General features: G+C 51.5%; 1 long non-coding RNA gene across 1 annotated transcript; it reads right to left on the bottom strand.

The window, feature by feature from the left end:
• Positions 1-435: 435 nt before the first annotated feature.
• LOC141407989 (uncharacterized) lies at positions 436-13719 on the bottom strand. The gene is made up of 2 exons (XR_012419791.1): positions 13550-13719; positions 436-5956 (listed from the first exon to the last, which is right to left on the bottom strand). It is a non-coding gene; the product is annotated as an uncharacterized lncRNA (long non-coding RNA).
• Positions 13720-14561: the final 842 nt, after the last annotated feature.

Here is a 14561-nt window from a genome sequence, read left to right as displayed (position 1 = left end):
GGATGGAGGGGCAAGGTCAAATTACAGAGGTGGGGCCAAGGTGGAGACGTGTGGTCAGGCCCTAGGGGTGGGGCCAGATTGGAGGGGGCTGGGTCAGGCATGGGCGGGGCCAGGCTGGAGGGGCGGGGCCAGGCTGGAGGGGCGGGGTCACACTGTCCTGTAACAGGGGAGGGAGGACACACACATCCTGACGCCCAGCCTTGGAGGTCTCCATGGGTCTCACAGCCCTACCTCACTGTGTCCATCTTTTCCTCCTCTTCATGACTGGCCTCAAGAGTCAGGGCTGAACGAACCCCACTGCACAGTGCGTGACACATCACATATCATCTGTCTGCGCGTGGATTCCTTCAGGCTTCAGGCTTTATGATGTATTTTCGTTCCTTCCCATTCCTCCTCCCATTCCCCTCCCTGCCCTTAGGAAATCACTGAGCCGTGTTTAATGACGATCTTTTTATTGGGACGTGTTCTTGGAGAGTGTCCGTTGCTGTTTCTGGGCACGAACATCGATGGTCTCATGTGATTAATTTCATTCTGTGTATTTTTAAACTTTTACAAATAATCGTGTTTTAAAGATTCTCTCATATCACTCCGTGTGCACCAGCTCATTCTGTCTCGTTACTGCATGTTTCTCCGTGTGCGTCCAGCTCGTTTTCCTCTCTGTTCTCCCAGGGACACCCACCCGGGTCCTGTGCCCCTCCCGGCCCCCACAGACAGGCTCAGAGGTCATCTGTGGGCCTGGGTCAGCACCTCCCTGGGTGTCTATGTGAGGTGGGACCTATGGGTCCAGGACCCTCCGTCCACCCCCACCTGCAGGACGTCCCTGCGTCCCTGCCTCCCTGCCCAGGTTGGGCAGCGCCAGCTTCCTAATCACCGCCAGGAGTGAAAGGAGACAGCCTGGGTGTGGCATCTTGGCCTGTTGGGATTTCCTCTCCTGGGTGTTGGCTGCTCCCATCACTCTGTCCATTCTTTGGGATTTCTCCTGGTTTCCTTGTTGATTAATAAAGTTACATTGTATATTTGACACATTGGTCACTTTCCAGTTTTAAACTTTGCAAATCTCTTTTCCTATTTTGCCAGGTATCTAATAATTTTGTTCATGGTCTTCTTCATTAAGCAGGCATCCTTTGTTCTGATGTGACAAAACTAACCATTTTTCTATGGTTTATGCTTTCCAAATGTGTTTTAAAAAATATTCCCAGGCACAGGCTCCCAAAGACTCTATATGTTTTCCTGTTTTCTCTCTTTTCATATTCAGGCTTTTAATCCATCTAGACTCCACCTTTGTTTGCAGTATTGGTTAGAGATTCAGTCTTACTTTCCTCCACACAGATAACCCATTTTCCCAGTACCAGTTTTACACAGCCCATCTTCTATCAACTGTTTGTGGAACCGGTTTCATCATAGTTTTAATAAATATCATGTGAACATATTGCTTAGCTTGGTTGGTATTCCTGAAATGTTCTATTTTCTGTGCACTGTGCTCCTTGGGGAAAATAAACCCAAACCACACAGAATAATGAAAACGTCATCATCATCAACAGCCAAATGCCTCCTGCTTTTCCTTCAGCTGCGGTGCTGGTTAAGAGCAGAGCTCTGGGGCCGGGCGCGGTGGCTCACACCTGTAATCCCAGCACTTTGGGAGGCCGAGGAGGGCAGATCACGAGGTCAGGAGTTCAAGACCAGCCTGAACAACACATGGTGAAACTCCATCTCTACTAAAAATACAAAAATTAGCCAGGCATGGTGGCGCGTGCCTGTAATCCCAGCTCCTCAGGGGGCTGAGGCAGGAGAATCACTTGAACCCGGGAGGTGGAAGGTGCAGGGAGCTGAGATCACACCACGGCACTCCAGCCTGGGTGACAGAGTGAGACTCTGTCTAAAAAAAAAAAAAAGAGCAGAGCTTTGGAGCCTACAGGCCTGGTCCCCGGAAGTAGGTGCTGGGATGAGGACTCAGGTGACGCGTGAAGGGAGGGCCTGGGAGCCGGGACAGGGACGGGGTCAGGACAAGCAAAGCCGTCAGCACCAGGTCTCCTGACCACAATGACTTCCTTGTGGTCCTGCAGGGGCGCCCTGGAGCATGAACCTGCCTCAGCCGCCCTGTTGGAGGCTCCCACACCCCGTCACTGGTCAAGGCCTCGCTGCGTGGGGAGGATGAGACAGGGTGAGCTGCTGAGTATGGAACAACTTGCTCCCGGGGGCAGAAGCAGAGCCCCTGCCAGGTTCCTGGGGTGTGAATAATTTCGCCGTGACTGATGTTAAGCCCGTGTCATACCTGGTTTACATAATTCCTGACAACTGTGAACACTGAAATCATCTCCCACAAGCTGGGAGGAGGCGGCTTCAGCAAGGCCGGCCCCCAGGCCGCTCCAGCTCACTGCGATGGGGCCAGTCGGGCTCAGTGGCCTAAGGACAGTTGTCCAAAGAGGAGTGTCAGGAGCCAGCCCTGGAGAGAGAACACAGAAGCCCAAGAGGGGTCCTGGAATGGTGAGGGCCAGAAGCTCTGAGTGGAGCCCCCCCCTGGTGTCCAGGCCCCCGGGATCGGGATTCCTCTCCTCCCCAACTGAGGCAGGTCCTAGAAGGTTATCAGGGAGCTGCAGCTGTCCCACAGCAGCATGCGGGAGCCGACTCTCACATTTTCAGGGGTTTTACAAGCCAGTTGTTAAACTGCTCGCACTTGAAATTGGATATGCCGGGGACATTTGCACCAGGGAACCTGGCAATCTCCACAAATCAGGGTGCTTTGTGTTTCTGGAGAGCTGGCTGTTAAATGTTACCAACACAGCTGTGATTACTTCTCAGTACACCCCAGCCTCCTCTCTGTCAAATGGGAATGGAGCTGTCCCTCACCCAGGTCCCTGGGGGTATTAAGTGATATGATAGCATTAAGCCCTCAGCTCAGGGCCAGAAAGCTGTGTGACAGCCCCATCAGCCTGCCCCGGCCGTGAGACGCACCGGCCCTGCCCTTCCCCCTGTGGGGAGAGGAGTCTAAGCTCACAGAGACCCTCAGTGCCAGGATCAAATCCAGACTTTTCTGGACCTGTGGGCAAGAAGGCAAATCAGTGTCCTCAGGGTGAGACTGTGAGGGAAGCAGGTGTCCCTGGAGCACCTGCCACCACTGCCGTGGTGGGGTGGGGAGGGAGGCCTGTGCCACAGGAGAGGCCAAGGCAAAAGGGTCCCTCTTTCTAGAGCTGGCATTGGGGTCTGAGGACAAGAGCAGAGGGAACTGAGCGACCCAGCTCTGGCCTCTACCCGGTAGCACCTGGCCTCCCTGCAGCGCCCCTGCAGCGGCCGTCCTTACTGGAGGGACAGAGAGCAGCCTGCCCTGCAGACTGACGGACCACCCAGACGCCAGGCTGTGAGGAGACCCCACCCGGGGACCAGGAGCACTGGTTAGGCCTCTTCTTGAAGGGGAACCCGCCTCACGGGCACCCAGGGTGCAAAGTGCCTGTCCAAACACCGCTGATCCTTCCCAGGGAGATGGGAAGTGCAGTCCCAAATCATTCCAGGTGGAGCAGGTTAGTAAATAAATGTACCTGAAGCCAGGCAGATTTGAATTTCAGATAAACAGGAATGATTGCTGCTCTAAGTATGACCCCCCACCCCCTACCCCTCGCAGCAGATGAGGCTTCTCCATCAGGAGGAGGAGGAACCTGTGGGTGGGGAGGCCCCCACTGGGCCTGCCCTCCCGGCTTCCCCGTCTTTCCCCAGATGCAGACCATCCCGGATGGGCGGGCCACATGGTCACAGGAAACAATAGGATGAAAACACTTGTGATAATCTGTTAAAAGCTTATCCTGTGCACTAATTTCCCTAGAAGATTCTCCGTGGGTGGGAAACAAGGTGTAGCCTATAGCTTGGGGTTGAGGACAGCAGAGAAACAGCTCTTTTCAACACTGATGTGCCCCGGGCATGTTTATGGCCTGGGAGAGGCAGCCCGAGGAGAGGAACCAGGTGGACGGGGAGAAAGCCCAGGTCTCTGGAGGCAGCAGGGGGAGCAGGTGAGGGCAGGGAGGCCAAGTTGGCTGCAGCCATGAGCAGCTCTCCTGAGCCCAGAGGGGACGGGTGGCGGGAGGCGCTCAGACCTGCCCTGCCTTCCTATCGGTGCACAGATGTCTCATGTATAATATGTAAGGACATTGAGCACATTGATGTGTCACATATTTAACTCTTGGACAGAAAACATTTTTGTAAAATTTGTTATTTTGCTTTTCAGTATCCATTTCCCATTCTGTTGCTAAATGAACCCCAGTGTTCTTTTGGGTAATCAGTTGGGCCCCACCTCAGTCCCCGCGGTTTAGGAGGAACGAACCCTGCCCCTCCATTCCCCGAGTCCAGGTCTGACCCATCAGAGCCACGAAGTGTCACGGAGCTTTCTCTTAACGTTGGAATCCTGTGGCAAAATGTCAGAATCTGTGCTTGGACGCACCAACTAAGAACACATTTTGCATTATTTTAAATGGGAAAAATTATAATGTATGATCTTAAAATCTCCAATCAATCCTTCAGTACAGCCAAAGCCCAGTAAAATGCTTACATATCGATATTGTTTGGCTGAGTCGCCACCCAAAGCTCATCTTGAATTGTAGCTCCCATAATTCCCATGTGTTGTGGGAGGGACCTGGCGGGAGGTAATTGAATGGTGGGGCTGGGTTTTTCCCGTGCTGTTCTTGTGATAGTGAGTAAGTCTCATGAGATCTGACGGATTGTAAATGGGAGTTCCTCTGCACAGGGCCTCTTGCCTGCTGCCATGTAAGATGCGGCTTTGCACCTCTTTTGCCATTCACCATGATTGTGAGGCCTCCGCAGCCATGTGGAACTGTGAGTCCGTTAAACCTCTTTCGTTTATGAATTACCCAGTCTTGGGTATGTCTTTATTAGCAGCATGAGAACCGACTAATACACCTATGAAGGTCCAAATATTGTGTTAGGGTGCACAGTACTGGCAGGATCCCTTTTTGATCAGCAAATAAATGATCAAGATTGTCAGCCAACTGTCACCTGTTTGCAATGGAGCACCCCCCCCCCCCCACCACCAGCGCAGCATGCGTTAGCGTCCCTTGGCCCCTACTGGCATCTGGCGCACTTTTCAACACGGTTTTCAACACACGTGATTATGACAAGCATATGTGTGATGTCACTTAGTTTCTAGACATAGTTTTGTTGGATGTATTATATTAAGATTTGTTAATGGGAATTTGATTCTCTCTTGTGTAATCATTGGCCATCTTTTCAAAGAGAGTTCGCACATTTTATGAATTTTGGCTATTAGAGCCAAGGGGTGACTCACTGCAATCCCAGCCATTCTGCAGGTTATGCCAGCTGAGTCTAAAGTTCATATGGAGAGGCAAAAGTCCTCGGACAGCCAACACCGTGAGGAAGAAGAAAGAACAGAGTTGGAGAACCCACATACCTGACTTCAAGCCCTGCCATAATACCACAGTAATCAAGACAGCGTGGTTTTGTCTCCGACACAGTCATTCCCCCCAAAGAGAGGGGCTTTCCCTGTTGGGTGTCACGAAGCCAATACGTGAAGCTGAAAGTGAGTACCCCGCAGTGCAGGCTTTATTCCATGGCCTTGGAATTGAGAAGCGGGAGCACGGCTCACAAATCCACTCAGCCTGGGAGGGGTGGGGAGGCTGACACACGAGGACTCTCTCATGAAAGGGTTGGACACGCCAAGCAAGGGGAAGAATATTCATGTCTTTTCCGGGAGCGGGCAGCGAGCTTCCAAGAACTGGAGTGCGACTTTCCTTTTTGTCTTTTTATGGCTTTGTCCAGTCATTGTCATGGCGATTTCCAACTGTCATGGCACTGGTGGGAGTGTCACTGAGCATGGAAATGAGATGATAATGAGGCTGAAGGTCTTTTTGAAGCTGTTTGGTCGGCTATCTTGGTTTGAACCAGTCTGAGCTGGTCTGGTTACAAAGGAAACTTTTTATCCCGGGAGTCCTGTTTCCTAAAGATAAGCAGAGTTAGCGCAGGGTAGAAATTCAATTATGTTCCATAAGCATTCATTCCAGTAACAGTATCAATCAAAGAACAGATAAATGGATCACTGGGACGAAACAGGGAGCCCAGGAATAGACCCACAAAAGCCCAGTCAACTGATCTGTGACAGGGAAAGTTGGCTCTGGTGTGGCCTTTCCCTGGTGGCTGGTGTCCAGGAGCAAGGACACAGGGGACACTGGGGCCACAGGGGAGAGGACACAGGGGAGAGGACACAGGGGACACTGGGACACAGGGGAGAGGACGCAAGGAATGCCGGGGACACAGGGGAGAGGATTCATGGGACACAGGGGATGCCAGGACACAGGGGAGAGGACACAGGGAACATCAGGGACACCGGGGAGAGGATGCAGGGGACACGGGATGCCGAGACACAGGGGAGAGGACGCAGGGGACACCGGGGACACTAGGACACGGGGAAGAGGATGCAGGGGACGCTGGGACACAGAGGAGAGGATGCAGGGGATGCTGGGAAGACAGGGAAGAGGACACGGGATGCCAGGACACAGGGGACAGGATGCATGGGACACCAGGGATTCTGGGACACAGGGGAGAGGACACAGGGGATGCCAGGACATGGGGGAGGGGACACAGGAGACACAGGGGACGCTGCAGGGGACCACAGGGTAGAACTGGGCCAGAAAACGTCTTCTGTAAAGATCCAGATGGTAAATACCTTCATCTCGAGGGCCATGGGGGCTCTCCCACAGCTACTGAAACCTGCCACTGTGTGAAAGCCGCCAGGCAGTGCAGAGACCAATGAGCCGTGACAGGCTCCCACGGGCCTTCCCCACAGAGGACGAAACTGGGCACTGAGAGTCCACAGATACCTCCTGCTCCTTTTCTCCTCTTGCCTCTACTTCCCTTCTCTTCCTCTTCCTCCTCCAGTTCCTTCTCCTCCTCTCCTCCTCGTCCTCCCCCCTTCCTCCCCAACTCCTTCTCTTCCTCCTCCTCATTCTCTTCCTCCTCCTCCTTGCCCTTCTCCTCCTCTTCCTGTCCCTGGTGGGTGAGCCATCAGAGTGACAGGCCACACACGGAGTCTGGTCTTGCCTCTGCCTTAGCCTTGTACTGTGGCCCTGGGTGAGTTCTGTCCCTTCTCCGGGCCTCAGTTTCCCCACTTGTAAAATGGGGAAATTGGACTCGTTCTTGGCTTCCCAAACTCCAGTCTTCACTTCCCACCTTCCATGTTCCATACATATTACTTATTCCGTGTTTTTTTAAAATCATCTCGTTTTCACTTCACTAAATTCCTCTAAAGATGAAACATCGTTTCACTACCATGGCAGAAAATCATTCTCACTTACCATAAACAGAAGGTGGTTTGAACGTGAAATGAAGACAAAATAATGTTATTCACAACAAGCTAAGGCTTTGTCTGCCCAAAGCTCTGAGCCCGACGCCAACCTACAGGGGTTGAAAAATCAACCACCACCAGGGGCCAGGAAGTGACCTGCAGGCAGTGTGGGGTTTTATTTGCATATTAAAGTGATGATGATGAGGAGGAAACTTAACAATCTATGTTCTTCAGGTGTACGGGCTCACCCAACCCTCGTAAGAGCCAGAAAAGGGGCCGGATGCGGTGACTCACCCCTGTAATCCCAGCACTTTCGGAGGCCGAGGTGGGTGGATCGCTTGAGCCCAGGAGTGTGAGACCAGCCTGGGCAACAGATTGAGGCCCCATCTCTATTAAAATTGTTTTTAAAAAAGAGCCAGAAGTGGCAGGTGCTGTTCTCATTGCCACTCACAGACGAGGAACCTGAGGGTCTGAGACACAGGAAGCTGCTCGATCCTCCAGCCAGGACGAGGAGGCTGAGGGAGAGCCCAGGCCAACCGGCTCTCGGAGTTTGGACTTTCAATCGCGAATTTTCCACAACTGTGCGGAAATGTTTGTCCAGAGGTTCTGGAAACACTCATGGTCTATCTTCTCTTTTCCTATTTTTGGTAAACATAAAACAAAACAAAACAAGACCAAAAAAAAAACCTTCCCTTTCTCTGTTGGTTCGTTTCGAGGAAGCGTCACCCAATGTGGTGACAAACAGCAAGTGGCATCAGCCCCAGCGTGGGAGTGACAGGGCGTGGTGGGGACGGTGGCGCCAAGAGGGTGCAGTCCTCACCCAAAGCAGCAGCTCCACCCACAGATGCTCCAGCAAGGAGAGCCCCGTGCCAGCCGCCCAGGCTGTTGGACCCAGTCAGGGATCTGGCTTGAACGTGGGCCCACGAAGGGGCTCTGCACACAGGTCGGGTCTTTGTTCCCGAGTATCTATTCCCAGCACCCACGGCAGTGCCCAGCTCAGAGCGAGGGGGCGATAAATGATGTGTGAACAGATGAGTTCATGGAAATCTCCCACTTTTTACCTATTGGGGATTAGTTCCGTGTTTTAAGTCTGGGCTGGCAGTGCCACGTGGTCCTCCAGGTGTGTCCTCTGTCCTGTGCTAGAGGACACCCCAAGGTCAGCAGGGGCTTCTGCTGGGTCTCTGAGCTGTTGTTCTCTCGCCTGCCTCACGTGGACACAGGTTTCCCGGGTGGAGTTTAGTTGAGGGATCTCAGTCATTCGCAGGAGGAAACCTGCTGCTCCCTCAGGGGCACAGTGAGTTTCAGGCATTAGGACGGAGCCAACACCCACATTTCCTAAAGCCCTGAACAGAAATTTCTCTCCACTCCCTTTTCTTGGGAATTAGCAAATCAAACACTGTGTTTTTCAGTGTCTCAAATCTCCCTTCGTCCCAGCTGAGCCCAAGGACAGTGAAGGGCAGAGGGTGGCACAGGGTGGAGATTTGAGAAGTTTAATTAAAGCATCAGGTTCAGGTGTGGGGTGATCCTGATCCATCACTGAGGTGCGGCCGCTCCCACTTCATGAAGAGACAGCCCAGCCCTGAGGATCAGAGCCATCTCTCAGACAGAGGAGAAGTCAACGCCTGACAGCCTTCGCTCATTTGACAGATGCTTCCCTGAATTCTCCTCTTGGTAATAAAGTGGTCTCCATGGTAACTGTTGAGGTCTTGATGATGGATTAGACGGGCTGTTTTTAATCATCCTGAAAACAATGCTGTAAGGTGCATAAAATCCTTCCAGAACCTTCCAGCTCAGCCCAGCCACCAGCAAGATGAAACTGAGGAAGTGAACCCAGGCAACTCCACAGCAGAACAGCCACCTGGCTGGGCCCTGCCTGGATCTGCCAGGATCTCTATCCTGACCACAGAATTGTCAGAAATAATAAATCATTGATTTTGTTTGAAGTGACAGCATTTTTGGGAGGGTTGTTAAGCAGTAAGACATGAGTCAGGACAGGTGGCACAGACTGGGCAAGGCTGGGACTTTAGTCAGCCAGGAGGAGCTGCCTGGCAGAGCTGTCCACTGGTCTAGGACCCAGGCCACACTGCCCTGCAGCTGGTTACCTGCAGCTGCTGTTAGTGCTGCATGGCTGTGTGCGTCCCCTCTTTCTCATTAGGTGCTTTACTGCCCTCCTGGAATGTCAGGATTTAATTTCCATTCAGCTTTAATGAGACCTCCTGACCGTGTGCTCACACACTGAAATTAATTTCTCCAGCCTGGCTCTGACGATTTTCATCCTTAATTCCTCCGTGTCCCCAGGGCAGCTCCAGGCATGTTGTTGTCTTAATTCATCTTCTGTGATTCAACAAAGGGACTGTCCCAGCGTGGGGCACCCTCATGCCACGCATGTCTCACCACAGCCACGCCTGGGCCAGGTAGGATTAGTTCAGAGATGCTTTTGAGGGGCTGTCACCACGAACACCAAGGGGCAGGTCCCTTTCTGGTCACAGACATGCGTTCAGCCTCTGTCTGCCACCAAATGGAAGCAGCTACATTTGCTGAAGCCACAGAGGCCTATGGTCACTGGTCCTGTGTCATTTTGTCTGCCTGGCATTTGTTCCCTCTACTTCCAGTAACAAGCCCTGATGGGCTCTGCGCAGCCACACCTTCCCTGCTCAGCTCTCACAGCCCCGTTGGAATTGCTTTCTCCTGGCCCAAGCATTTCACAGAGGCTGCACCACTCAGTCCCTCCTAGTCCCCTGGAGAAAGTGGCTGAGGGGGTGGTGGGGGATAATTGCATTTCCAAAGTCCAGGCAATCAGCCAATGTAAACAAGCACCTGAGTCACTTGGGCTCTCTAGGAAACAGGTAAAGTAAATTAAATACACACAATTTCCCGACATTCCAATGCATTTCTGCATGAGCTGGGTTTCTTTTTTTGTTTTTCTTCCTTCCTTCCTTCCTTCCTTCCTTCCTTCCTTCCTTCCTTCCTTCCTTCCTTCCTTCCTTCCTTCCTTCCCCCCTCCCTCCCTCCCTCCCTCCTTCCTTCCTTCTTTCTTTCTTTTCTTTCTTTTTCCTTTTTTTTTTTGACGGAGTTTCACTCTTGTTGCCCAGGCTGGGGTGCAATGGCACCATCTCAGCTCACCGCAACCTCTGCATCCTGGGTTCAAGCAATTCTCCTCCCTCAGCCTCCCGAGTAGCTGGGATTATAGGCATGCGCCACCACGCCTGGCTAATCTTGTATTTTTAGTAGAGACAGGATTTCTCCATGTTGGTCAGGCTGGTCTCAAACTCCCAACCTCAGGTAATCCACCTGTCTCAGCCTCCCAAAGTGCTGGGATTACAGGTGTGAGCCACTGCACCTGCTGTCACTGTGTTATTTTTTCTTGCATTAACATTTAATTCAGTACAGTTGCCATCTCTTTAGTAAAATTCCTGTCCTGTTAATGTATGTTTTTCATATTTTGCATTAGATCCCTTAACATAGTATCATCATTATTTTAAATTCCCTGACTTATAGTTCCAACATCTGTGACATATTTGTCTAATTCTGTTGCTTGCTTTGTCTCTTGACAATGAACTCTTTTGTGCTTTTTTTCTGTGTCTTGTAATTTTTGGTTGGAAGGTGGACATCCACATATATAATTCAAAATTAAGATAAACACTGGACAATACAAATTGAGATAAATAGTATTTATACCTGGAAATTGGCATGCCTCTTCTTTTAATAGGTCTTTATTTGAGAGTTAAAGGATAAGTGAATCTTTTCCCTCTTCATGGAATGTAGCATTTGCTCTTTCCTCTGTCTGGAATATTCTTCCTGATACATCCACATGTCTGATTCCTTCTCAGCGTTGAGTTCTCAGCACAAAAGTCGCTTCAGTGAGAACTTCTCTGACCCTGTGGAAATGGCCTCCTCAAGTTTTTCTCTATCTTTTCACTTTTTGGTTGGTTTTGTAGCAATTATCACTATCTAAAATTATCTTGCTTTGCTACTCATTTTGTCATTTTGTGTCTGTTTTCTAAGAGAGCAGGGCCCTTATTAGCCTTGATCTCCACTGGTCAACAGTACCTGGACAGTGTCAGTGATGAAGTAGACAAAACTCTCCTGAAGCAATGAAGAAACCGGTGCACAAATGAATGAATTAAGCAAGTTTTTATGAGTCTAATGAAGAAACTCTGCTGGTTTTTCCTCCTTTGCTGTGAAGCCTTCCTCCCTCCTCCCTGGACTGTAAGGAGGTGGTGCTCCCAAGTCATGAGGGTGAGGAAAGAATCAGATCTCCACCTGTGGCGTCCTCAATGCAGTGCTTCTTCTCCCAGCCCAGCCCTGTCTCTCTTCCTCTTTCCTACATTTGTCTACTGCTTCTGCTATCTCCTCCTCAGCCCAGCTGCACCCAGAACTTGGTTGAGCCCACCCTGAAGTGTGCCCACCTGAGTGTTCACCCTAACCCCTACTGCCCTAAATCCAGAGTGGTATCGGACTCAGATCAGCCTTGTTGGCCCTGCGCCAATCTTACTTCCTGGTTAAGAAAAAAATATATGTTTGTTTCTCTTTGGCCTTAAAACAAATTTGACATTTGTTACACTGAATTTAACTGTCTCTCCCAAAGCACTCTTGTAAATGCAGTGGGCATCTCTTCCCAAGCCATCAACTCACATGTGCAGAATCGCCTGGTTCCTTTATAACTGAGTATAGTCTCTCTCGGGAGCCCACACACTGCCTAATGGCAGAAAAGAGTAGACTCAGTTCCAGGTGAATGGCATCAATTTGGGGTGGTAGTTTTTTTTTTTTTAGACCATTAAGGATTTTCTCCCTTCCCTGCTCTGTTGCCTCTATGTTGCTAGTTCTCATGTAGCCAGGGTAAGATCCTCAGCCATCCCCTCCCATGCCGACACCTGCTGTCCGTGCCTGTCCCATTCAGGATCTGGCTGTGCAGTGCTCAGCGTGCCTGGTGTCAGCTCCTCTAGCCCAGAGCAGCCCTGCTGCCACATCCCTCCCTCCACGGCCTGGACCTGGTCCTCCGGGGCCCAGGGTGCATCACTCCCTCCCCCAGGTACTGGAAGGTAAGAACCCAAACAGCCCCTCCTGAGTCTCTGTGCCCTGAAGCCTCACCAGTCACCTCTTCTCTGTCTACCATCATCTGGCAGTGTGGGGCCCATTGTGAGGTCACCACTTACAGGTTCCCACGTAGGAAATGAACCAAAGTCCTCTTTGCTTTCAGACCCCAGGTGTTTCAGGGTCATGCGTCATTCTCCATTTCAGGACTAAGAGATGGCATTTGGTGCAGGGTTCCTTCTTGCAGACCCTCCCCAATGTCTCTATTTCTTCTCTGATTCTTTTCTCTTCCCCAACCCAGAAATAATTTCTACCTATTTTAGGACTAGGAAAAAAAACTGGCTTAGAAAGCGTTTTCCAAGTGTCTCTGCATTGCAGCAGGGGAATGTACTTGAAACGCACACATTCTAAAAGCAGTAATTTATTGCTTTGTTCTCTATTTTGGCTGAAGGGCTTCCTCTTGGGAGCTAAAGCCCCAACAGTGAGGACCCCAATGGGGAAGGGTCAGGGAATAAAAGAGACACCCAAGGCAAACATACATCAGTCAAAGCTTCACAATATCATCCTGCTGCGTGGGCATTGCTGGCCTTTCCTGGAGGGGAATTGCCAGCCCTGGAGACTCTGCTCTTGAATGGCCCAGCACCGGGCTTGGGGAGCTGCACCTCGTATCTCCAGGCCCTACTCAGAAGGATCCTGATTTACTGTCCCTATGTCAGCCTGCCACAGGAGGTTTCCTCAAATCTCCTGAGCCAGCAGGGAGGGGAGACCCCAGGAGGCTCAGTGGCAGCACAGTCTGGGCCCCCCACTGCCCGCCATCAGCACACTCCTCCTTCTCCCATCCTCTGCCCATGAGGGATGCATGCAAGGGCATCATGAACATGCTGCACCCACAGACCACTCTGCAGGTGGCTCAGAGGGGACAGGTAGAGGAGGAGGGAGGAGGGAGATAGGGAGGAGGACAAGGAGGAGAAGGAGAAGGGGGGGAGGACAGGGAGGAGAAAAAGGAGGAGGAAAGGAGGAGGAGGAGGAGGTGGGAGAGGAAGGTAAGGGGAAGAGGAGAAAGCCACAGAGACCTGAGCGGGCCAGACTCCTCTGAGGGACTCAGGAGTGAGGATGTCCCAGTGAGGCCACAAGGACAGCCACACCTGGGCCAGGTGCCCTCCCAGACAACGTCACGGCATCATATGGCCCCCACACATGTGTCAAAGCCCTTACCTTAAAAACAAACGATGACATTGGCTGATTAGGTGAACATGAGCTCCCGTAAAGGGTCTCGGGGAGTGTGCAGCACCATCCTCGGGAGGGCTGGGGACAGGGCTGGGAGGATGCACAGAGCCAGCCAGGTGAGGAATCAGCCCTCGCTGCTGCCAGCTCCACACACGCCTGGATGCTAGGGTAGGAGGTGGGATTTCTGATCCAGCTCACATTCATACGTCTGCAAATTTGCCAAACATATGTATTTCAGAAATGCTCGTTTTACCCTTGCAGAACTTAGAACACCAGGGAAAGAGTGGAGACCCTGACCTGGCTGTGATGACCTCTCCACCAAGGACGCAGATAGGAGGAAGAAACGGAAGTGCGTTTCCATTATAGGAAGATGATTTCAAAGTTACTTTCTTGCACGTGGAGTTGCAGACCGAGCTTCCTAGTTAATGTGTTTTTCACTCCAAATCAGCCATGGTGATGAAACGTGTTTTCCCAGAGTTCCAGCTCTCTCTGCACAAGCTCCTGCCCAGCCTTCTGAGTGGGAAGCACCCGTGCAAATGCCTGGGAGGAAAGCAGACTGTCCTGCAGTAAATTCTGTTTAGCAGCTCCTGTTCCTGGCTGTTGAAAGGCGGTGGGATTTACTGCTCCACGGAGGATAATTAATCTGACTAAAAAGAAAGAAGGCAGGAAAGCTTACTTCAGCCCACCGTGGAGGGCTAAGGGCAGGATTTGTTTGCACACCGCGGGGATACGTCCTCCTTCACTGAGCAGCTGCCACCAGGTCCCTGGTCACCCATACCCTGGAGGAAATGCCCTGTAGCCCTCAGGGCCACAACACGTGTGCCACTGGTGATTAAGCTTTGGCCCTCATGCCCTGTGAGTTCATGACATGTCTTGTTGTAATTAACTTTGCACAAATCTATTGATCTGAACTGTCAGTGAGTGGAGAATTGCTGCATGACCTGTCAATGAGTGGACCTGTCAGTGAGTGGACCTGTGAGTGGACGCGTCGTGAGTGGAC

The sequence above is a fragment of the Macaca fascicularis genome, chromosome 11, assembly GCF_037993035.2.
Source record: "Macaca fascicularis isolate 582-1 chromosome 11, T2T-MFA8v1.1".
NCBI classification, from domain to species: domain Eukaryota; kingdom Metazoa; phylum Chordata; class Mammalia; order Primates; family Cercopithecidae; genus Macaca; species Macaca fascicularis.
The sequence above is the reverse complement of the archived record's forward strand: the minus strand, read 5'-3'. Positions and strand labels throughout refer to the sequence as shown.